The sequence below is a fragment of the Phyllobates terribilis genome, unplaced genomic scaffold (genome assembly GCF_046119375.1).
Source record: "Phyllobates terribilis strain yellow unplaced genomic scaffold, ASM4611937v1 Scaffold_10__3_contigs__length_209671492, whole genome shotgun sequence".
In the NCBI taxonomy this organism is placed as follows: Eukaryota; Metazoa; Chordata; class Amphibia; order Anura; family Dendrobatidae; genus Phyllobates; species Phyllobates terribilis.
Window position 1 is genome coordinate 165,656,760 of NW_027362770.1, and position 21,756 is coordinate 165,678,515.

Sequence of the window (21,756 nt, forward strand, 5' to 3'; positions counted from 1 at the left end):
TCTTTGCTAAGAGCTTTCAAAAAAATGTTGGGTTTTTACGTAATGTCCGAGATGGAATTCTTGTCTGAACCGTTCTTCGGCTGCAGTTGATCAGCGATAGCGATGTCTGGCTTAAGTGCCCGGCATTAAAAGGTTTAATTTGAAAGTGGTGAACATTCCTAAGGCATCTTGAAACCACGTGCCCGCATTAGCACATACTCTCTGTGCTTCCTCCTGCCAATTTGGACGCACTACAACCGGGAACAGATGCTCTGAATTCTAGGTTTCCGATTACAAAGCTGTCTTATCTGTGTTTTGTGTTTCAACACCATTTGTTCAATTACCTGCAGTTAATATTTTACATCAAATAAGTCTGTGAACACGTGAGGTCCAACCGGCGCTGATAATGCACCAACAATTAGACTAAGTGCACATGAGAGAGCGCTGTGCAAAATGTCAATGATTGCAATGTGGACCACACCCAACAGCTGAATCCGCTACTTGTGCTTAGGTGTGATAAATTGCTAAAATATAAAGGGGTGTAGTTAAAGCAGGGGTATTTATTTAAGAACACCCCCTCTTTTAAAAAGGGACCACATCACAGAACAAACAGCTTCATACCAAAGACCTGAAACCAAACAACGTAGGCCAGCCATCCACATTAGATGACTATTGGCCAAACAATGCTTCAGGTGATCGCTCAGTCGACAGCCATCTCGGCCAATTCTCCCATACACAGGAGCACTCATTCAGAAGAGCGTTCCTATAAGAAAGCCACCGGCTGACATGTTGGTTAGTGGCTGATCTGGAGAAAAATGCGATCAGTAGTCCGAAATCAGACATGCTCGATTGACATCTCCCCGACCATCAGTAGGTTGGTGCTCCATACACATCAAAGTGTCAGCCGAACCTGTCACTATCGGCAGGTTCAGACGACCTTTTAATGTGTATGGGAGCCTTAACATAAGAGGTCTGCAAACCACTAGACATTACTGGGGTACTTAAACTGGGCTGCTAAATCACCAAATACTAGGCACGAAAGTATATCTATTGTAGGGATTCATGCTCTCAGCTAGTCATTAGGCAGCATTCACACTGGTAATGCGGTTTGGTCCAAATGTGCAGTTTTATTTCTTTCATAAAACTTCAAGGAATTCATAACCAAAAAGACAGCCTCTTCTGGGCACAAAGTTACAACAGCAAATAATTAATTCAGCGGGCACATATATGTCAATGCGGGTTCACCCGAACAGATTAGTTCTTTCTCCCAGAGCAAACATACACAGAAAAGACACAATCCCACCAGTCTCAGTATCACCTTCAGCCTGAGCGCCAGCAGCTTTCAGAACCAAACAGAAGTGTTCAATTCCATGCACAGTTCACACTGAAAAGGCTGCAGTTTCTACATGTTACTCTGCAGCTCCAACACACATACTTCTCAGCTTTCCTAGCTGACCCGTGCAGTCTCCATTCAGAGAGAGACTCTGGCTTTTCTCTCTCCCAGCTATAGCTCACATTTTGGCTGGCCACTCATTAGCTTTAATACTGCGCTCTGCTCAACTCCCAGCAGACTGACACAGAGTGAACCCATTTCCTGGTTCTTAGTCAATGCTAGCCAGGTGCATCTCATTAAAACCTGCATTGCTAGGATTTAACCCAGTCCTACCTAACTTTGCAACATCCCCCGCTTCTGCCCAAAGAGGAAGGCTGGGCACCTTCTGCCAACCCCCAGTGCCTACAGGGCTTAAGTTGACCTGAGTGGGAGGATCATGCCTGGCCAATTGCGGACAATAATTAGTGGCTCCTGGGGAACACCATTTAACACATTTACATTTCTCATAGTACATTTTACCCTAGTTGACTCCTGGCAGGATAGTTCTTGGCATCTCCATGGATATACTTTACCCCTACCAAAAGTCCCGTCATTTGGACAACTGTTCACAGTCACCAGGTATGCCAGAGGCCCCCTCGCTAGGATGAGGAACAGCACTCCAGGCACAGTAGGCAAAGTAAACTTGTGCCGATCAAAGCTTTCCTAGCTGATCTGTGCAGTCTCCATTCAGATAGAGGCTCTGGCTTGTCTCTCTCCCAGCTACAGCTCACATTTTGGCTGGCTATTCACCTGCTTCAACAAACTACACTTTGCTCAATCCCAAGCAGACCGACACAGGTTTAATCTAATTAAGAACTGCAGTGCTAGGATTTAACACAGTCCTACCTGGCTTTGCTACAATATGTATATAAAAAGGAGTGAATCAATAAATTACTAGATACCAGGGATTGGTGGAAAAAGCCACAAGACAAGATTTGGAAATGAAAGCACTAGATACTATAGACTGGATGAGCAAAACACTAAGCACCCATGGCTAAGTAATGAAAACACTAAGCACCAAGGGTTGGATAATGAAAACACTGCAATCAAGAAACTAAGGAAAAAAGAATAAAAAACACCAGGAATTAGATAAATTAGGAATTAGATAAATAGAATAACGAATGGAGAAAACTCACAGAAATTGGAAAATTAAGCTATAAGGTGTCGAGTACTAAAGAGTGAAGCCACTAGGCACCCGGGACCTAGTAATGGAAACAGTAGACCCTAGGGACTGAGGAATTAATCACAGGACACCAGGGAATGAAAATGTAAGAACTATGGATTGTAAGATGAAAGCAAGAGAAGTCAAGAACTGGGGAATGAAGCCACTAGACACCAGGTAAAAGCTAATAAACTCAAGGACACAAGGAGCTAAAAAGTAAATCCAAAAATCACAAGGAAGAAATTATGCTACATCATACTAGGTATTAGAGAATAAAGTCAAAAGAACTAGTGAATGAATTCACTAGATTCCAAGGATTGGAAAATGAGCCAATCAGAAACATGAGAATGAAGCCAGGAAACATCAAGAAGTGCGGAATAAATAAACTAGACATTCAGAATTCGCCTTTGACAAAAAAAGATGTCGTTGACTAAAAAACAAATCCAAAGACACCAAGGATTGGAATACAAAGACACACCAAAGGACTGAAGCCATTGGACACCAGGGACTTTGAATTGAAGATGAAGACACCAGGGATTAGAGAATTTAGCAATTATATAAAGAACTAGGGATTAAAGCCACTTGACACCAGGGACTGGCATTTACAAAAAATTAGCAGTAGACTCGGGTCTAGAGAACAAATTCAAAGCCACCAAGGATTGGGTAATGAAAATACAAGACACCTTGCAAAGGAGTATGGATCCAAGAGACATTAAGACGTAGGGAATGAAGCCACTAGACACCAAGGACTAGAGAATGAAGCCATGAGAATCAAGAAGTGGGGAGTAAAGCCACCAGGAAATGGTTTAAGAAGCCACTAGACACTAGGGATTTGAAGCCATAGGACACCAGGGACTAGAGAATGAAGTTATGAGAATCAAGAAGTGGGGAGTAAAGCCACTGGGAACTGGGTGTATGAAGACAGTAGACAACAGGTACTAGGAAATATATCTAGAAGACACCAGAAATTGGGAAATGAAGCCACAAGACACCATGGATAAAATGATTGAAACCATGAGACATAAAGAAGTAGAACGTGAATCCACAAAAACACCAGGGACTGGGAATTGAAGACACCAGTGCCTACAGAATGAAACCCGTGGAATAAAAACCTGGGAAGAGAAGCCACTAGATGCGAGAGACTCTCTTATAAAAATAGACACTTTGGACTAGAGAACAAATCTAAAAGACAGAAGAGATTGGAAAATGAAGCCACTAGACACCAGGGACTAGAGAATGAAGCCAGGAGATATCATGAACTTGGGGTAAAGCCAATGGGGACTGGTTTATGAAGATTATAGACACCAGGAACTAAATCTGAAAGACACCGGGAATGTTCAATCAATGTCCCAAATTCATAAATCTACTGCTATAAATCTGTTATACAAAATTACTCCCTGGATCGGAGCGCGCCTCCGCTCCTTCCATCTCTTATGTAACCTCGCTGGTGGAACGTCTGCCAACTTTTGATGCAACCACTAGTGACAGAGAAGTGAAAGGTATTAGAAAATTATTATGGGATTAAGACAGAGAATATTAATTTGATCTCAGGAAACATGTCGGTTCATTGTCCTGGGCGGATAGTTGAAGAAACGCAGCTGCGAGGAACGTGCTGAACAATGATGAGATTTGTGCTGTAAATGTTACAAACTGACTCCGACCCTCCGATGCATTATTGCCACTAATGAGGAGATTATCCCGCGATGTTCATTATAAGCTGAAAAATCAGGAGGATTGTCTAAAAAGCCCAACAATATGCGAGAACAAGAAGCTCGTTTTACATGACGCATGGTGCAATGTTTGTATCGGTGCTAGTGTATGTATTACTGCATGATGTTTATCAGTATTATCAAAGCAGTGTATGACACCGTTATATATGGAGTATATGGCAGTGTTATGAGCGCCATGTATTATAATATTATATGGGAACTTTACAACAGTATAATTTGAATAACTTATGACACTATTATTTGGGGACTCTATGGCAGTATTATTAGAGTTGTGTATGGCACTATTATTAGGGGATTATATGGCAGCATTATTGGAGATGTGTATGATATTGTTACCTTGATATCCTACTGCAGTATTAGACATTATCTGTGGACTCTATGGCAGTATTAGATTTGTGTATGGCACCATTATTAGGGGGCTCTATGGCAGTATTAGAGCTGTGTATCGCACCATTAATAGGGAGCCATATGGCAGAATTATTAGAGCTGTGTATGGCACCATTAATAGGGGGCTCTATGGCAGAATTATTAGAGCTGTGTATGGCACCATTATTGGGGGGGTGCTCTATGGCAGAATTATTAGAGCTGTGTATGGCACCATTATTAGGGGGCTCTATGGCAGTATTAGAGCTGTGTATAGCACCATTAATAGGGAGCTCTATGGCAGTATTAGATTTGTGTATGGCACCATTACTAGGGGGCTCTATGGCAGTATTATTAGAGCTGTGTATGGCACCATTAACAGGGGGCTATATGGCAGTCTTATTAGAGCTGTGGATGACAATATTATCTGGATACTCTATCACAGTATTATTAGATTTGTGTATGGCGCCATTATTTTGGAACTATATAGCAGTATTATCAGAGCTGTGTATGATACTATTGTTTGGAGACTCTGGTAGTATCATTAGAGATATGCAAGATAAAATTATTTGGGGACTCAATGGCAATTTTAGTAGAGCGGTGTATGATCATATCTGGGACTCCATGGCAGTATTATTAGGATTATGTATGATACTTTAATTTGTGAAGTCTACTGCAGTATTACTAGAACTGTATATGACACAATTATATGGAGACTCTAGCAGTGTTATTAGAGCTGAGAATGACACTATTAGTTGGTGGTATTATTAGAGCTTTGTATGATATCTAGATACTCTACGGCAATATTATTAGAGTTGTGTAGGACACTATTATGTGGTGACCCTATGGCGGTATTATTAGAGTTGTATATCAAACTTTTATTGTATGGTATTGTTATTTAGACACATTTGATAGTTCTTTGAGGTCACATTGTTACTATTATTTTTAGTTCTGATTGATCAGGTTTTAGGGATTAACCCAAGGTTAATGGAAAACAAAATGAGGGGACAAAGTAGCACCAAATTCTCCTGGCCCAGATGTGATAATATATACTAGGCATAGAAGGGGCCCCCGACTCTAATCTTTCCTATAGGCCCTTTACCTCTATGTACACAGGAAAACTTTACATCAAGTGTTCTTGAGAAGTTTATTATTCAATAATGTTTAACAGGTGATTTTTTTTTCTCATTCCTCCGATGACCCAGGAAGTGGGAATCACACAAAGAGTTTTATTCATGACATCAAAATGATCTCCCTGGAAACTCGATGTGATGGCAAAATACAGCGAGGTAAGGTCACAAGAGCGCAGACAGGTGGGGCTGGAAATATGACAGACACCAAGTATTGACATCAATAACCATCGTTCCAAATGATTAATGTCCTCCAGATTAAAGGGTTATCACACTCCTAGACTTCCTTTAGTTTCCTATAATAGGTAGTAACCTACATGAAATGCAGCTTTGAATATAACTCAAGTATAACTACTATAATACTGCCCCTATGTACAAGAATATATCTACTATAATACTGCCCTCTATGTACAAGAATATAACTACTATAATACAGCCCGCTATGTACAAGAATATAACTACTATAATACTGCCCCTATGTACAAGAATATATCTACTATAATACTGCCCTCTATGTACAAGAATATAACTACTATAATACTGCCCGCTATGTACAAGAATATAACTACTATAATACTGCCCCCTATGTACAAGAATATAACTACTATAATACTGCTCCCTATGTACAAGAATACAACTACTATAATACTGCTCCCTATGTACTGGAATATAACTACTATAATACTGCCCCTATGTACAAGAATATAATTACTATAATACTGCCCCCTATGTACAAGAATATAACTACTATAATACTGCTCTATATGTTCAAGAATATAACTACTATAATACTGCTCCTATGTACAAGAATATATCTACTATAATACTGTCCCTATGTGCAAGAATATAACTACTATAATACTGCCCCCTATGTACAAGAATATAACTACTATAATACTGCCCCCTATGTACAAGAATATAACTACTATAATATTGCTCTATATGTACAAGAATATAACTACTATAATACTGGCCCTATGCACAAGAATATAACTACTAAAACACTGCCCCTGTGCACAAGAATATAACTACTATAATACTGCTCCTATGTACAAGAATATAACTACTATAATACTGCTCCTATGTACAAGAATATAACTGCTAAAATACTGCCACCTATGTACAAGAATATAACTACTATAATACTGCTCCTATGTACAAGAATATAACTACTATAATACTGCTCCTATGTACAAGAATATAACTACTATAATACTGCCCCTATGTACAAGAATATAACTACTATAATACTGCCCCTATGTACAAGAATATAATTACTACTAGATGGTGGCCCGATTCTAATGCATCGGGTATTCTAGAATATGTATGCGGCCGACCGGGTGCAATCAGCAAAACGGTGTTTAAATTTGTTAGTGAGGACCGGAGAGCTTGTTTAAATTTGGCGATAAAATCGACCAATCAGCAGAGCGTTGTTTAAATTTTGCAGCAATCTCGCTGATTGGTCTCTGCCGGCTGGCGGCCGGGACCAATGAGCAGAGCGGTGTTTAAATTTGGCGCCAAAATCGCTGATTGGTAGCGGTCGCTGGTGGCCGCGACCAATCAGCACAGCGGTGTTTACATTTGACGCCAATCTCGCTGATTGGTCGCGGTCGGCCGGCCACCGCGACCAATCAGCAGAGCTGCGTTTAAATGTGCCGCCCATCTTGCTGATTGGTCGCGGCCGGCCACCGTGACCAATGAGCAGAGCGGCGTTTAAATTTGCCGGCCATCTCGCTGATTGGTCGCGACCGGCCACCGTGACCAATGAGCAGAGCGGCGTTTAAATTTGCCGCCCATCTCGCTGATTGGTCGCGGCCGGCCACCGTGACCAATCAGCACAGCAGCGTTTAAATTTGCCGCCAATCTCGCTGATTGGTCTCGATGGCCGGCCGCGATTAATCAGCAGAGCGGCGTTTAAATTTGCCGCCCATCTCGTTCATAGGTCGCGGCCGGCCACCGCGACCAAGCAGCAGAGCGTTGTTTAAATTTGGCGCCAAGCTCGCTGATTGGTCGCGGCTGGCGTCCGCGACCAATTAGCACAGCAGTGTTTAAATGTGGCGTCAAAATTGGTGATTGGTCGAGGCCGCTATTTAAATGTGGCGCCCAAATCGGTGATTGGTCGCGAGCAGCGGCCGCGACCAATCAGCAGAGCGGTGTTTAACTTTAGCGCCAAGATCACTGACTGGTTGCGTGCGGAGAGCGCGACCAATCAGCGAATCGTATTGGTGAGGAGCAGGGAGCGGAATCGTATTAGTGAGGACCGGGGAGCGGCGCTGCCTGTGCGGCTACTTCCGCTGCGAGAAGCCGGGACATGAGCGACTGCTCGCAGCAGAAGTATCCCGACCCGCAGCGCCGCTCCCCGGTCCTCCCTTGACACCCTAGCCGACGCTGGGCACGACCAATCACCGATTTTGGCGCCACATTTATATAGCGTCCGCGACCAATCAGTACAGCGATGTTTAAATGTGGAGCCAAGATCGGTGATTGGTCGCGGCCGATATTTAAATTTGGCGCCCAAATCGGTGATTGGTCGCGGGTCGGGATACTTCTGCTGTGAGAGCCCGCTCATGTCCCGGGTTCTCGCAGCGGAAGTATCCGCACAGGCAGCACCACTGACATCCATGCGGCTAGGGTGTGAAGGGAGGACCGGGGAGCGGCGCTGACATCCAATTGGTCGCGGCCGCTATTTAAATGTGCTGCACAAATCGGTGATTGGTCGCGGTCTTGACCCGCGACCAATCACTGATCTTGCGGCTAAAGTTAACCCCTACTGTGCTGATTGGTTGCGGCCGATATTTAAATTTGGTGCCCAAATCGGTGATTGGTCGCGGACAGCGTCCGCGACCAATCAGCACAGCGGTATTTAACTTTTGCGCTAAGATCAGTGATTGGTCGGGTCCGAAGACCGCGACCAATCATCGAATCGTCTTGGTGAGGACCGGGGAGCGGCGCTGCCTGTGCGGCTACTTCCGCTGCAAGAACCCGGGACATGAGCGGGTGCTCGCAGCAGAAGTATCCCGACCCGCAGCGCCGCTCCCCGGTCCTCCCTTCCGCATGGATGTCAGCGACGCCGGCGGTCCTTCCGCTGCTACCGGCCGGGACATGAGCGCCTCGCGCCGCTCATCTCCTGGCTGCATCTCCGTCCCGCAGATGGGTCCGGCGGTCGGGGTCCTTCTGCTGGTACCGGCCGGGAGATGAGCGCCTCGCGGCTCTCATCTCCCGGCTGCCACGCCGCTGAGCTCTGTCCCGCAGATGAGCCGCTAACGGCCGCCATCTTTTTTCTGAAATCCCGTGGCGCTGATTGGCCGCTGCCGGACCAATGAGCGACGCGGGATTTCCTGGACAGACAGACGGGATTAGACAATTATATAGTAGATAATACTGCCCCTATGCACAAGAATATAACTACTATAATACTGCTCCTATGCACAAGAATATAACTACTATAATACTGCTCCCTATGTACAAGAATATAACTACTATAATACTGCCCCTGTGCACAAGAATATAACTACTATAATACGGCTCCTATGTACAAGAATATAATTACTATAATACTGCTCCTATGTACAAGAATATTACTACTATAATACTGCCCCTGTATACAAGAATATAACTACTATAATACTGCTCCTATGTGCAAGAATATAACTACTATAATACTGCCCCCTATGTACAAGAATCTAACTACTATAATACTGCTCCTATGCACAAGAATATAACTACTATAATACTGCTCCTATGCACAAGAATCTAACTACTATAATACTGCTCCTATGCACAAGAATATAACTACTATAATACTGCCCCTATGCACAAGAATATAACTACTATAATACTGCTCCTGTGTACAAGAATATAAATACTATAATGATCTTTTTATTTAAAACTGACAACCAAATATTACAGAATAATTACATTAAAATCACAAAATAATAAATATTAAAAAAAATAAATACTGTGTTGTTACATCACTTACACAATAATATTAGATAACATTGATAAATCCCGCCACATGAATGTTCCTCCAGTTCACATTACCGGAGTTAATCTTTATGTCCTTCTTATACACTGACTTGAGACTTTCCAGGATCTTATACCTGACACTTTCACAGGACAGGACCTCCTTATTGATGAGCAGGCAGCACCGTGCACACCACAGATGATAGATGGTCACCACATTTATTACATACAGGGGGCTTCGGTTATACGCCCTGAGCTCAGGCTGGAAGTCTCCGTACAGCAGCTGACCATACGACTGTCCCACCAGGTGCGGTAACTTTAGGGACAAGGACACACACTCCCATACCTGCATACTGAAGGGACACTCTAGAAGCAGATGCTCCATAGTCTCCTGTATACGGGGACACTCTTCTCTAGGACAGGATCTGTCTGATACATTCCTGCACTTTAGGTTATCTCTGACGTACATCTTACCATGGAGCCCCAGCCACGCCACATCTCTCATATGAGGGGGAATTCTGGGATCTAGTACGTTTTTTGCAGCCTGTTTTACATCTAGACTTGGGGCGCCCCTCAGTTGAACATGGACACTAAAGTGAGATGACAGCACGTTCTTATACAACTCCTTCCTACTGAGCTGCCTGACGTCCTCATACAGGATCCTCCATCTAATAACCTTACTTATTACATGGACACCATACCAAGAAACATTATTCTTTAGTCGGCCTGAGATTCTCTTGATGGGGTCCCCTACCGACCACACGGACACAAACTGCTGGATCTGGCTCTTAAACAAACAAGACCATGGCGTCTTCTCTGAATGCTTACAAAAAGAGAAATTCTTCATAAGAAACATGAGATTAAAGAAGAGCTCAGGACAGGGCATGGAGAGACCACCCTCCTTATGGGGGAGATAGACAATGTTTCTCCTGACCACATTCACTCTGTTACCCCACAAGAAGTGAAAGAAGACATTGGTAAGTCTGGGGAGTAACGCATCGGGCACAGGGAACACCACACTGATATAGAGGAAGAGCGGGAGCAGGAAGGTCTTCAGCAGGCGGACCTTCTCCAGATACTTCAGCTTCCAGTGTCTCCAGCTCTGCACCTTCTACTCACACACCACCAGCTTCTTCTCCCAGTTCACCTTCCCATCATCTACAGCTCCAAACACTACTCCCAAAATCTTTATCTGACCCTGAACTGTTCTGAAGGGCACAGAGAAGACATCACTGTCACCCCCCAACCACAACGCCTCGCTCTTCTCCATGTTCACAGAGGAGTTAGACACATTGGAGAAGGCTGTCATCTCCTGCTGTAGAGCCGTACAGTCTTCTCTAGAAGACACCACCACCGACACGTCATCCGCATAGGCGCAGAACTTTACATCCTCCACTGTACTCTGCAGGCAACACCTCAGCCCCGTGAAACCTCTATGATCCTGCACTTTTCTGAGGAAAGGATCCAGACTAAAGACATACAACAATGGGCTGAGAGGACAGCCCTGCCTCACCCCTGACATGATCCTGAAGGGCTCAGCCAAGTGACCATTAATCAGCGGCAGGCTTACAGCCTCCTTATACACAACCTGCAGCCACTGCACAAACCGCACCGGGAGGCCATAGTGTAACAACACCTGGTACAGGTAGTCATGATGGACTCTATCAAAGGCTTTACTCTGGTCTAAGCCCACAATATACGCCCCCACATTGTGCTGCTTAATGTACGTCACAGCTTCTCTCACCAGCAGCAATGAGTCCTCTATCGTCCGACCCTTCACACCACACGTCTGGTTGGCGATGATCCGCTCACCCGCCAGCTCACTCAGCCGATAATACAAGATCTTGGCCAGGATTTTATAGTCAGTGTTTAGCAAAGACAGTGGACGCCAGTTCTTTACATCTTTTAGATTTCCCTTCTTTGCTAAGAGAACCAGAACAGATCTATACTGGGACTGTAGGAGCTTCCCTGCAGAGAGGCAATCATTATAGACCTGCACCAGGTCCGGAGCCAACAAGTCCCTGAACTCTTTGTAAAACTCGCTGGTCAGGCCGTCCAGTCCTGGGCTCTTGTTGGCCTTTAAGGAGTCAATGCTCCTCTTCACCTCATCTTCAGTTATGGGATCGGCCATACTATCTGCCTGCACCAGGTCTAACGTTGGTAGGGACACCCCCTTCAGATAAGCTTTAATGTCATCCTTATCAATATGAGCCCCTTTATACTGATCTCTATAATAATCCCCAATGATCCTGTGGATTTTCTCCGGCTCTGACTGCTCCACCCCATTCTCATCTAACAAGCCAGTGATCAGCTTCTTACTAACCCTGTTCTTACAGGCAATAAAGGGATCTGGGTTATGGACGCCCCAACTATCAAACTGTCCCTCCGCCTTGAGAGACTTGAGGCGATCGTACTGCAGCTCCCTCATCCGCTGCTTTATATGGCTGACGCTCCGTCCGTCCACCTCCTCACCACCATTCATCCTGCTGTATAGCCGGCTGATGTGCAGTCTCAGGGCTGTGTATCTCATATAATCCATATTACTACGTCTCCTGGCTGCTCGTATAATAAACTGCTTGATGTCACTCTTCATGATCTCCCACCACTCAGCTGTGTCATCACACATACACTGGGTGGTCCTACGTTCATTATAGAATGTGGTGAAGGCCTCTCTGAACCGAGGATCTTGGACCACAGAGCTGTTCACCTTCCAGTACCCCTTTCCACAGACCACAGCTTGGGCCAGATCCAGCGTCACACTCACCATACAATGGTCCGAATACTCCAGGGGGCTGATCCTGTACTGAGAGCATCTCACCTCCCTCTTTATATACACCCGGTCTATCCTACTGGCATTACCACCCTTATGGTAAGTGTACGTCTTACTGGTATGATGAGACCCATAGGGGTCTACTAGGTGGGCCTGCTGGACTATATTATTAAGGAACGTCTCATCATATCTTAGTTGCTTATGACTGCTGGATCTGTCCACATTACAGGACACATTATTAAAGTCCCCACACAATATAAATACTTTAGATGTAAAGCAATATGGTTTCATGTGGTCAAATAGTTCCCTACGCTCTTTCCTGGTCTGCGGAGCATAAATGTTTATCGCTCTATAATGGATGGAGTCCAATGTAAAGTCCAGCATCAGACAGCGACCCGGACAGATCTCCAGGACTCTGTCCACCTGGACATTCATGGTATTAAAGAGGACCCCCACACCGTCATTTCTCTCCAGACCGAAGGACCAGTATGACGGCCCAAGTCTCCAGTCTCTCTTGGCTGCATACACATGAGCATTGCTCTTCAAATACGTCTCCTGCAAGAAGAAGACGTCAGATCTCTCGTCAGACAAACGCTGGTAAATCGCCTGCCGCCGGCTCACAGTCCTCACACTGTTCACATTAATGGAGTTTATTCTCAGCCGCATCCTGATCACTTAGACTTTTTGGTCTTCTTCCTCCTTCCACTGCTGTCACCTGTAGTGCCCCATCTCTTTGTGGACACGGGAGGGTCAGGATCCCCCTCATCAGAGACGTTTTCGAGGACGCATGAAGGACTTTGCTCCATTTGTGACTCTTCATCTTGGTCTTCTCCCAGCACATTGTAACGTCCAGGACTTATCGCCAGCCCTGGAGGCTCAGAGGTTTTCTGTACTGTTGTGACTTTTCTGGTGGGATCCACAAATGCATTTTTTCTTTTTACGGTCACAAAGCCTTCCTCATCCACACTGGACAGTGCAGGCGGACTAACTGCTTCCACAGATGTACTGGGCTGATGTTTGGATGGTTTGGTGGCAGGCTTTCTGGACACCTTAGGCCTCTCTTTAACAACTGGCGTTTTAGGCCCTACTTTAGTGGCTGATCGAAGCTTAGGTCTTATTATATTGGCTGATGGCGGTTTAGGTCTTTCTTTAGTGGCTGGTGGGCCTTTAGGTGGTTCTTGAGTGGCTGGTGGTCCTAGTAGTGCAGCATCCGTTAGTACCTCAGACTCTGGAGCAGGTTCACTGATACTGTGACTTCTGTCCTCATCCATACCAGCTTCTGGGACATCAGAACCTCTGGTGACATCTTCCTGAATAACTTCTGAGGAGGTCTGGCCATTATATTTATTGTGTTCTGCATGCCGGCAATCCCGGAACGTATGCCCTGGTTCTGAGCACAGATTACAGATGACGGGTCCTGTGCATTTGTCCTTTGTATGACCTGACTGTCCACATAATGAGCATGTGATACGAGAGCAGTTTATGGCGAGATGCCGGCCCCCACATCTATGGCACAGACGTGGCTGACCAGGGTAGTAGCAGATCCCCCTCTCTGAGCCCAGGTAGAAGGAGTGCGGCAGATGTCTGGTCACACCGCTCTCTTGTATCAGCTGGATTTTTAGCGTATATCCTCCATTCCATATCTGCTCCTCATCATAGATCTTGTCAGGATGACTTCTCACTATGCACTGCCGGTTCAGCCAGTGCTGCAGATCCGCCACCGCCACCACCTCAGACTGGAACAGGACAGTGGCCGTTATCTCCTGCGGCTTAGACAGCTGGATACAATGGAGGTGATCCCAGATCTCATCTTCTCTGGTGTCATTATAGATGTTCCAGAACAAATCCAGATCGCACTGGAGCTTAAAGCTGATGTCATAGATCCTGCTGGATGGGATATGGATCAGAGCGTAGACCTCAGACGCATTGAACTTCATGAAGTCTTTTAGGAGAACTTTCCCAATGTAAATTCTGGATGGGATGTTCTCCTCTGGTCCTGTGTATTTTATCCTGACTGCGTTTCTTCTCTGAGGCGGGGGGTTCACTGGTCTGGTGACATTAGAGAACAGTCTCCTGAACTGATGGTCAGCAGATGGGTCAGTGCCGGAGCTTTCACCAGCAGCAGATGGGTCAGTGCCGGAGCTTTCACCAGCCGCAGGTGGATCAGTGCTGGAGATCTCCACCGCTGCTGGAGGATTAGTGCTGGAGCTCTCCCTAGCTCCATGATTACTGACACCTGACTGTGCTGCAACAACACCCAGATCTACTACTGATGGTTGCACAGTATTGTCTCTATTCACTGACATGGATGGTTCAGAGTCCATTACCACTGCAGTGTGGTCTCCATCCGCTGACATACATGACATAGAGTCCATCACCACTGATTGCTGCACAGTATTGTCTCCATTCACTGACATGGATGGTTCAGAGTCCATTATAATATTTGTATTATCTGTTGCAGACAGACATTCACTAGCACCAGTGAGCGGGGTCTCACTCACAGCGCTGAGGGGGGTCTCACTCACAGTATCAGTACAGGGTGCACTTTCTTTCTCACTCTCAGCAGCTGAGCTCACTTCATTGCTGCATAGAGAGGTCACTGCAGTTAACCCCTCGTTTGCTGGCACACTTTCCTCTGCAGCACTTTCTGGTGTCTCGGACCCCTCACATTGTGCCCCTGATATCAGCGCTGCAGTTCTCACTGGGCTTCCTTGCTCCACAATGCTGTACACAGTTTTATATTTAATGTCCTTATTCCCAATAAAGTGTTTTCTGCTCACAGTCTGGGCTCTGGATTCTTTTTTTTTCTCTTTAGCCCAAGTCTTCTTTCTGGGCGCAGAGTTTAAACCTTTCTCCAGTTTTTCTTTCCTGATCAGCAGCTCTCGGCTGCAATCATCCAGACACTCGCACTTCATCAGCTTTACCTTAGGATCAGTCTCTTTCTTAATTTCTTCTTTTAGTTTGCTGATATGCAATTCCAGCTTAAATATATAGTACAGACCAAAAGTTTGGACACACCTTCTCATTTAAAGATTTTTCTGTATTTTCATGACTATGAAAATTGTACATTCACACTGAAGGCATCAAAACTATGAATTAACACATGTGGAATTATATACTTAACAAAAAAGTGTGAAACAACTGAAAATATGTCTTATATTCTAGGTTCTTCAAAGTAGCCACCTTTTGCTTTGATGACTGCTTTGCACACTCTTGGCATTCTCTTGATGAGCTTCAAGAGGTAGTCACCGGAAATGGTCTTCACTTCACAGGTGTGCCCTGTCAGGTTTAATAAGTGGGATTATTGCCTTATAAATGGGGTTGGGCCATCAGTTGTGTTGTGCAGATGTCTGGTGGATACACAGCTGATAGTCCTACTGAATAGACTGTTAGAATTTGTATTGTGGCAAGAAAAAAGCAGCTAAGTAAAGAAAACGAGTGGCCATCATTACTTTAAGAAATGAAGGTCAGTCAGTGCAAAAAATTGGGAAAACTTTGAAAGTGTCCCCAAGTGCAGTTGCAAAAACTATCAAGCGCTACAAAGAAACTGGCTCACATGAGGACCGCCCCAGGAAAGGAAGACCAAGAGTCACCTCTGCTTCTGAGGATAAGTTTATCCGAGTCACCAGCCTCAGAAATCGCAGGTTAACAGCAGCTCAGATTAGAGACCAGGTCAATGCCACACAGAGTTCTAGCAGCAGACACATCTCTACAACAACTGTTAAGAGGAGACTTTGTGCAGCAGGCCTTCATGGTAAAATAGCCGCTAGGAAACCACTGCTAAGGACAGGCAACAAGCAGAAGAGACTTGTTTGGGCTAAAGAACACAAGGAATGGACATTAGACCAGTGGAAATCTGTGCTTTGGTCTGATGAGTCCAAATTTGAGATCTTTGGTTCCAACCACCGTGTCTTTGTGCGATGCAGAAAAGGTGAACGGATGGACTCTACATGCCTGGTTCCCACCGTGAAGCATGGAGGAGGAGGTGTGATGGTGTGGGGGGGCTTTGCTGGTGACACTGTTGGGGATTTATTCAAAATTGAAGGCATACTGAACCAGCATGGCTACCACAGCATCTTGCAGCGGCATGCTATTCCATCCGGTTTGCGTTTAGTTGGACCATCATTTATTTTTCAACAGGACAATGACCCCGAACACACCTCCAGGCAGTGTAAGGGCTATTTGACCAAGAAGGAGAGTGATGGGGTGCTACACCAGATGACCTGGCCTCCACAGTCACCAGACCTGAACCCAATCGAGATGGTTTGGGGTGAGCTGGACCGCAGAGTGAAGGCAAAAGGGCCAACAAGTGCTAAGCATCTCTGGGAACTCCTTCAAGATTGTTGGAAGACCATTTCCGGTGACTACCTCTTGAAGCTCATCAAGAGAATGCCAAGAGTGTGCAAAGCAGTCATCAAAGCAAAAGGTGGCTACTTTGAAGAGCCTAGAATATAAGACATATTTTCAGTTGTTTCACACTTTTTGTTAAGTATATAATTCCACATGTGTTAATTCATAGTTTTGATGCCTTCAGTGTGAATGTACAATTTTCATAGTCATGAAAATACAGAAAAATCTTTAAATGAGAAGGTGTGTCCAAACTTTTGGTCTGTACTGTACTTTGCCTTGTAACTTTAGCATTTAATCCTCCAACATAACAAGCAGGTTTAGAAGACTCACCAGCCACCATCTCCAGCTTTCCATTACCATCAGGTGCAGGCTGCAGGCCCGACTCCAGACCAGGGGCTTTCCCTGGATCATCAGCCCAGCTCCCCTCCCCTCCACCTGGGTCAGAAGCCATGCCTCCGCCCTGCTGAGAGCTCTCAAGCACACGTCTATCCTCTCCTATGGACAAGAATATAACTACTATAATACTGCTCCTATGCACAAGAATATAACTACTATAATACTGCCCCTATGCACAAGAATATAACTACTATAATACTGCTTCCTATGTACAAGAATATAACTACTATAATACTGCTTCCTATGTACAAGAATATAACTGCTATAATACTGCCCCTATGCACAAGAATATAACTACTATAATACTGCTCCTATGCACAAGAATATAACTACTATAATACTGCCCCTATGCACAAGAATATAACTACTATAATACTGCTCCTATGCACAAGAATATAACTACTATAATACTGCCCCTATGCACAAGAATATAACTACTATAATACTGCTTCCTATGTACAAGAATATAACTACTATAATACTGCCCCTATGCACAAGAATATAACTACTATAATACGGCTCCTATGTACAAGAATATAACTGCTATAATACTGCCCCCTATGTACAAGAATATAACTACTATAATGCTGGCCCTATGTACAAGAATACAACTACTATAATACTGCTCCCTATGTACAAGAATATAACTACTATAATAATGCCCCCTATGTACAAGAATATAACTACTATAATACTGCCCCCTATGTACAAGAATCTAACTACTATAATACTGCTCCTATGCACAAGAATATAACTACTATAATACTGCCCCTATGCACAAGAATATAACTACTATAATACTGCTCCTGTGTACAAGAATATAAATACTATAATACTGCCCCTATGCACAAGAATATAACTACTATAATACTGCTCCTATGTACAAGAATATAACTACTATAATACTGCCCCTATGCACAAGAATATAACTACTATAATACTGCTTCCTATGTACAAGAATATAACTACTATAATACTGCCCCTATGCACAAGAATATAACTACTATAATACGGCTCCTATGTGCAAGAATATAACTACTATAATACTGCCCCTATGCACAAGAATATAACTACTATAATACGGCTCCTATGTACAAGAATATAACTACTATAATACTGCCCCTATGCACAAGAATATAACTACTATAATACTGCTTCCTATGTACAAGAATATAACTACTATAATACTGCCCCTATGCACAAGAATATAACTACTATAATATGGCTCCCATGTACAAGAATATAACTGCTATAATACTGCCCCCTCTGTACAAGAATATAACTACTATAATGCTGGCCCTATGTACAAGAATACAACTACTATAATACTGCTCCCTATGTACAAGAATATAACTACTATAATAATGCCCCCTATGTACAAGAATATAATTACTATAATACTGCCCCCATTGTACAAGAATATAACTACAATACCGCCCTCTGACCAGCAGACCTATCTACTATATAATTGTCTTATCCCGTCTGTCTGTCTGTCTTTCTGTCTGTCTGTCCTGGAAATCCCGGGTCGCTGATTGGTCCGGCCGTGGCCAATCAGCGATGCGGCATTTCTGAAAAACATGGCGGCCGTTAGCGGCTCATGTGCGGCACGGAGGTCAGCGGCGATGCAGCTGGGAGATGCAGCCGGCTACTCGCAGCATAAGTCCCCCGACCGCAGGCGCCGTTGACCTTCATGCGGCTATCGCCGGGAGATCAGCGGCTACGGCCGCTGATCTCCCGAGGACAACTGTGACGCCCCTCCCCTCCCCTCCTCTCCTCTCCTCTCCCCTCCCCTCTCTTCCCGTCCCTCCCCCCGCTCGATCAGGACCCCGGCACCCGGCGTCATACTTACCCCTCCTCTCCCCTCCCCTCTCCTCCCGTCCCTCCCCTCTCCTCCCGTCCCTCCCCCCGCTCGATCAGGACCCCGGCACCGGCGTCATACTTACCCCTCCCCTCCTCTCCCCTCCCCTCTCCTCTCGTCCCTCCCCCTGCTCGATCAGGACCCCGGCACCCGGCGTCATACTTACCCCTCCCCTCCTCTCCCCTCCCCTCTCCTCTCCTCCCGCCCCTCTCCTCTCCTCCCGTCCCTCCCCCCGCTCGATCAGGACCCCGGCACCGGCGTCATACTTACCCCTCCCCGTGCCTCCGCAGCAGCTCCTGTGTCTTCCGCTAATGCTCTGTGACGTCTCAGGTCAGAGGGCGCGGTGACTTTTTTACACCGCGCTCTCTCCTGACCGGTCACAGCGCATAGTGTCAACATGCCGGCTACGCTGGAGTCCAGAGAAGGGAGGCGAGTATTGGATTTTTTTTTTTCTGTATGGGGCCATAGGGGACCTGCATGGGGCACTATGGGGGGATGGATATACAGGGGATATGACTTCCTGCATGGGGCATTATATGGGGGGGAGAGGTGACATCCTACATGGGGCATTATATGGGGGGGAGAGGTGACATCCTACATGGGGCATTATATGGGGGAGAGGTGACATCCTGCATGGGGCATTATATGGGGGAGAGGTCACATCCTGCATGGGGCACTATGGGGGGATGGATATACAGGGGATATGACTTCCTGCATGGGGCATTATATGGGGGGGGGGAGGTGACATCCTACATGGGGCATTATATGGGGTGGAGAGGTGACATCCTACATGGGGCATTATATGGGGGAGAGGTGACATCCTGCATGGGGCATTATATGGGGGGAGAGGTCACATCCTGCATGGGGCATTTATATGGGGGGAGAGGTCACATCCTACATGGGGCATTATATGGGGGGAGAGGTCACATCCTACATGGGGCATTATATGGGGGGGAGAGGTCACATCCTACATGGGGCATTATATAGGGGGAGAGGTCACATCCTGCATGGGGCATTATATGGGGGAGAGGTGACATCCTACATGGGGCATTATATGGGGGGAGAGGTCACATCCTACATGGGGCATTATATGGGGGGAGAGGTCACATCCTGCATGGGGCATTATATGGGGGAGAGGTGACATCCTGCATGGGGCATTATATGGGGGGGGGAGGTGACATCCTACATGGGGCATTATATGGGGGAGAGGTGACATCCTGCATGGGGCATTATATGGGGGGAGAGGTCACATCCTGCATGGGGCATTATATGGGGGGAGAGGTCACATCCTACATGGGGCATTATATGGGGGAGAGGTGACATCCTGCATGGGACATTATATGGGGGAGAGGTGACATCCTGCATGGGGCATTATATACGGGGGATGTGACTTCCTGCATGGGGTATTATATACGGGGGATGTGACATCCTGCATGGGGTATTATATGCATGGGGTATTCTATACGGAGGATGTGACTTCCTGCATGGGGCATTATATACGGGGGATGTGACTTCCTGCATGGGGCATTATAAAGGAGGGTCGGGAGACATATGCTAGAATACCCGATGCGTTAGAATCGGGCCACCATCTAGTTTCTATATAAACTCCTTATCAGTGCGCAGGATATTGGGTAACTAGTGGAGCATAAGTAAGATGGGTTTTGTCAACTGTCTGAGGTCCTGTGTCCCGGAACGCCATAAGCTGCCATATTATACTCCGGACTCACTAGAATAAGTCCATTTTGTTTCATCTAGTAAAATATAAGAGATAGAAATAACAGAGCTGGCCGTGTACAAAGCTGGTATTGTGAAAGTGTCAAAATCATTAGCTCATTGGCAAATATTCTGCAAGCTCATGCTCCTCTCTAATTCCTTCCGGGACAGTCTGTCTGCATTACAAATAGGAACCAGACTGGAGTTGGTGGAAAGATCTATGGGACTGCGCTGTTAGGAACGCACATGGCCGATATCTCCCTCCTGTGTGTATTCACCGTTACTTATACGCAGCCTTGATGTCCGAAACGTGACATTCCCCATCGCAGGGGGCTTGTGTCCTACCAACGCTGCTCGTAAGTATTGGGATCTACCATTAGATTACAGAAGTTTGGAATTTTCTTAATCAGGAAGCTTCAGGTCACGTCATATCCTACTCGTCTTTGTGGAACACAATTTTTCGTGGGTTTATTTTTTAGCCTTTTTTTTAGAAGGGAAATTTTGCTGCACATAACAAGAACATTCGAAGTTCTTGGAAGCTGAGATATGATGAGCTGTTTGTTCCAACCTTTACATTGGTTAGTCGTGGTTTTCTTTATGTGACCGGTTTTAAAAAATTGCCGGCATAAACTGTATTATGCCCAAAGAGTGTAAAAAGGTTGACAATGATGACAGATCATGAATATGGGGTCCGGCTGCCGTGACCCCATTGATGCAATCACGTTAGCAAAGCGCCATGCCAAGCACATGTATGTTGAGGACGATGAAGTTGATATTGGGCTCAATCCTCATTGGTTCAATTCCTCCTTACCGTTAGGTGGCAAGAAAATGTGCAGGACTCCCCTCCTTGGATGAACAGTTAGGCTCTGGTCACATGTCTGTTTGAACATTTAGTTTGTCTGTTCCATTGTTGGAACTTGTCGTTTTGAACATTCCATTGCATCAGTTGTGCAGACGGGCTCATTACAGG

General features: G+C 45.4%; 1 long non-coding RNA gene across 1 annotated transcript in view; it reads left to right on the plus strand.

Moving 5' to 3' along the window:
* LOC141164202 (uncharacterized) overlaps positions 1-21,136 on the plus strand; it is a 58,268-nt gene extending 37,132 nt beyond the window's left edge. The window contains exons 2-3 of the long non-coding RNA XR_012250877.1: positions 5,812-5,895; positions 20,958-21,136. This is a non-coding gene — a long non-coding RNA (uncharacterized lncRNA). The remainder of the gene's footprint in view (positions 1-5,811; positions 5,896-20,957) is intronic.
* The last annotated feature ends 620 nt before the right edge of the window (positions 21,137-21,756 follow it).